Below are 4,991 nucleotides of genomic sequence, written 5' to 3' on the forward strand. Positions count from 1 at the left end.
ACCTTAATGATTCTATGAGTCTATATATTTTGGTAACACTGGGCTGGAATTTAAATTTGTTTCTCTGCCAGTTCAGGTTGGCTCCATATGCCATTTTCATACGTAAGTGCATCTGAAAACTGTTAAAGCTTGTGCTGCAAAGGAATATGTACGTCAAGGTAATTTTTAATGGATTTTGTGTTGAAGAGTAGTGGAAGTCATACTCTTTTAATCCAGTTTTGGTCTGCTTGCTAAAGTGCAGTGATTAGTGTGTGCCTCAGTTCACTCATATGTAAAATTGAATAAAGTAGTATTGACATATATCATCACTTAAAAATTGCTATGTCTTGCTGTCGACCTGATTTTCCAGAATTTGAAGCAGTGACGGATTTGTTACTGACCTGCAAAACACTGGGATAGACTCAGAAGAAAAATGATATTAGCACTGTATTCAATACAGTACAAATTCCAGGTACCTCAGCTCAATTTCAAAGATAATCAAGCAAAAATTTTTACAGGAGAAAGCACAAAAAGTAAGTTGTCTGGTAATTTTTCTTCCAGGAGCACTACCTGGGTTTTAAGTTTTTCATAACTTTACCTATCATATGAACAGCATTGTTTTAAGAGCTTACAGCTTATCCATAGAAGAATTCCAGAAATTCAGTTTATCTACATAATATCCAGGTAGACTGGCCTAGAAACCAGCAAAATGCAGGTAAGGGTCAGAGATTTGATTTCATTTCTTCTTCAATCTAAGCAAGTTTGAGGATGCTGTTAAATTGTATTTTATTAAAGTGAAACAGAATACTCCACTACTACAGAATCTTTTATATCACATGAAGTGTCTCTTTTCAACGTAAGTGTTAAATGAAAATAAAATTTGCATATTATTATATTTGGCATATTTGATAAGAAAAAAGCATCTAATTTAGGTTATATATTTTTGTTACAACCAGAGATCCTATTTCTTTTCTTCAAAGTTTTTAGGCAAACACCTCTCTGTGTCTAGCTCCTAGCAAATGTACTGGAACACTAAATAGGCATAGATGTTGTCTGCTTTGAGTTTTTCTATGATTTTCTTACCAGGTATTGTCATGTGCTCTTTCAGAAACATAAAGTCAGAAATAGAGAGTGATTGTAGCAGGGAAAAAAAGGAAAGAGGAAGAAAGAAGCTGACAGTTTTGGTAGGAGCATTTAGGCATAAATGGAAAAAAGAAAACCTTTACTATCAAAGAGTACCCCAGTAAATTCAGTGTGAAAGGGCAAAATTCTGTGTGACGTGCAGTTCAGAACCTTTAAGCTGCATAAGAAGTAGTAAGGCTCAAGGGAGAAAGGGGGCTGCATCAGTTGAAAGGGTTATTGTGAATTACTAGGCTCTTGATAAAAAAAAAAAGAAGATCTGGTGGGAGAAAGCAGGTAACAAATTTGGATTAAATCCTAAAATGTGTTTGGAAGCTGCCACTCTTCTTACACCTTGCATATTCCCTTATGCCATGGGGATCCCCAGCTCAGGGGACTTCTTTCTTTTGTGACTGATCATTACGGTCTGGGAGTAAGTATTAGGCTGTTTAAATATTGCTTGGGGAACAAAAACAGTTTGTGGAAGGATGAATGAAAAGGAACTTAGAGAATTTATTATGTTGCCATTCAATTTATGTTGTCCAACTGATTTTTTTTTTTTTCTTTTGTGTTGCCATTTCTTAGGTTGTCTTGTCTTTACCCTTTACAAGGACCTACAGTTTCATTTGAATGACATCTAAATAAATACATTTTATTACAAATAAGGGTAAGTGTTGATTTCATGCTTTTGCCCACACAAACTCAAATACAAGCATAAAGACATTCACTAAATCATAAACAGAGATGTAAATAAGTAGCCCACATGAGTTTTTCCTTGTAAAAAATGTGATGCCAAGTTCTGCATTTTATCTAAGAGTCATGAACTAATGACTTGTCACCAACAGAACTGTTTCTTTCACACCAAATCTTAAAGTTGCCAAAATTCTGGATATCACCACAAAGCTAATGGTTTAAAAAAAAAAATCTTAAAAAGTACCTTGGGATATTTTGTAATATAATAACTTTTATTTTGTAAGATACGGATATAAAAGCATGCATATACTGGCTTAAATCACTTTCTGGCCTGGTTGCAGTTTGTTTTTGTTTTAATTTGACAATGTTATAAAGATTATGGATTATTTTCAAAATTTGCATTTAAATTTTGACTCACAATATTTGGATTCATACCACTCTGCATTTTTTGAGTAATATATTTCTGTTCTGTGAGGCTGAAAAAAACCTAAAATCTCCTCAACACTTTGATTCTTACTGTGTCACAATGAGAATCATCTGCTTTACTGGCATCTGACTTTGGGATGCCCCTTTGGGAATCTTTTGCCCTTTCCAGGCTGATTTCTTGATAGTCTTTATAAATTTATTGCCTGGAACATTCTGTCTGTCTGCTCAGTGAGATCTTTCTTTTTTTGTGTGTGTTGAACAGCATTTTGGCTGCTCCTTCTAATCTGCTCCTCTTGTTTGAGCAGCTTCACAGATGATGTAGCATCACCCTGTTGCTATACTGTGTTCTTTGCTTCTGGGCTGAAGAGAACGTGCTTAGAAACATGGATTTCTGCTGTCCTTTGGAATTGATGCAGCGTCCTCTGCCAGGTTTGTATCTCATTAGAAAGCCCCAGTAGATAGCATTTTGTTCTAACATTTGTGTCTCAGATGGTGCTGATTTTCGGCAGAAGTTTTCTTTACCCACCTGTAAAGGTATTGAATTTATTTCTGATTCAGAAAGCAAGGACGTTAGTGTTTGCTGTTATTAAAAGCAATCTCATTCAGCCTCTTTCTAGAAGCTCTCTTAGAGAGCAACTAATATTCACGCAGACCTAAGACCAGTTAATGCTTGCTTACTCACTGGTAACAGGTTAGGGTGTTCAAGGAATTTAGGATTTGACCTTTGCTAAGAAAAATGTCCTCTCCATGCTTGGTTTGATGGAAAATGAAAGTTGTTAATCTGACAGTAGGCGAATCAAATACAAATGGGTAAACTGCTGTTTTCGCGTTGGTGTATGCTCAAGCATTTGTGTATTTATCTGATACTTCTTCCCAATACACTCTTGTGTCCAAGGAAGCAAATAGCACAGATAACGAATATATGCCCATGCGTGGGCATTGTGTCTGAATGTAAGTGTGGGTTTCTGGGTCATACATCATTCCAGGAAGCCTCGTATGATTGTTTCCTATTAAATAGTAGAGCTTGATTAGTGGTTATTCTGCATTTCTTTTATGCTGTCTGCCACAGAGAGCAAGCTCTAAGGCTGTCTTAGTTCAACATGAAAGTTGAGGAGAAGAAATGGACAGATCAGCATTCAGGTCTAGGAGTGTTGGTTGTATAGCTGCCACCAGCTATTGACAAGGACTGTAGTTAAGTCCTAATTTTGGAAAACTTATCCAGCACAGATTGCTAGCAGTGATTAGTAGCCATATCCTGGAAACTCTTGTGTATGATATTGTCTGTAAAAGGAGAAATTTTCCTGTGATGTTTTTATTGAAGGAAAAGTTTTATTTTGTTGACATGGCTATACTGGCATAAAAGTGTTTCTGCTACTATGGGTAGCTGATATATACTGTATTTTAAGAGGATGTTTTCCAGGGCAAATCACATCTCTTAAACTCATCAGTTTGTTATCTTATTGAGGAAGTCCCAAACAATATCACTTAGAGAAGCTGAATGACTTGCTGAAATCCTGAAGCAGTTCAGTAGCAAAGTAAGAATAGCACCTAGCAAGTCTCAGTGTAGAGTTATGTCCCTGAGGCACCTGTGGAAGGTTTTATTGGTGCATTTGTAATTCATATGGGAATTACGTAGACCCTGTTGCTTTAGTGAGGCCCTGCTGCAAGAGCACCTTTGCTTGCTAAGCTTGCTGTTCCTAACACATCAATTCTACCACATTTCCTCAGTTACACTCATGGAACAGCGAGTCCTGAAATGCTTGTGACAAGGAACGTCAGAAACTGACTCTTACGTTTGACTATCAAGTGCGTTGCACAACTTCTTATCGAACATAAAGTAATGGTCTTAAAATGGTCAGTGCAGCTGGGTGTATACATAAAGCAAAAAGAAATGTATCTGTGAGCTTAGATTTTTTTCAGTCCTCTTCTGTTACGGGGATTGGGCTCTACACAAAATTCTGTAACTGCATTCTTCAGTTCTACAGCATTCTGCTCCATGACTCACTGTACATCAAACTTTTCTATCAACTGTAGCTGTGGGAATTGTGTGCTGGTTTTTGCTGGGGTAGAGTTCATTTTCTTCGTAGTAGCTAGTATGGAGCTATGTTTTGGATTTGTGCTGAAAACAGTGTTGATAATACAGAGATGTATTGCTGAGCAGGGCTTACACAGAGTCAAGGCCTTTTCTGCTCCTCACCCCACCCCACAAGCGAGTAGGCTGGGGGTGCACAAGAAGTTGGGAGGGGACACGGCTGGGACGGCTGACCCCAACTGACCAAAGGGATATTCCATACCATATGACATCATGCTCAGTACATAAAGCTGGGGGAAGAAGAAGGAAGGGGGGGATGTTCAGCGTGATGGCGTTTGTCTTCCCAAGTCACCGTTACGCGTGATGGAGCCCTGCTTTCCTGGAGATGGCTGAACCACCTGCCTGCCAATGGGAAGGAGTGAATGAATTCCTTGTTTTGCTTTGCTTGCGTGCACAGCTTTTGCTTTACCTATTATACTGTCTTTATCTCAACCCATGAGTTTTCTCACTTTTATTCTTCCAATTCTCTCCCCCATCCCACCGGGGTGGATTGCGCAAGTGGCTGTGTGGGGCTTAGTTGCTGGCTGGGGCTAAACCACAGCAGAATTGTCATGGTTCCTTGAAATCTTTATAAAAACGAGACAGTTACCCCATGAAACCTTTACTGAAATCAAGTTTATTTATATCCTGTCTGTTTTTACATTAGAGAGTGATTTTTTTTTTTTCTTAAAGCATGAGAGAC

This window comes from Fulmarus glacialis, unplaced genomic scaffold, assembly GCF_000690835.1.
Source record: "Fulmarus glacialis isolate BGI_N327 unplaced genomic scaffold, ASM69083v1 scaffold8475, whole genome shotgun sequence".
Classification (NCBI taxonomy): domain Eukaryota; kingdom Metazoa; phylum Chordata; class Aves; order Procellariiformes; family Procellariidae; genus Fulmarus; species Fulmarus glacialis.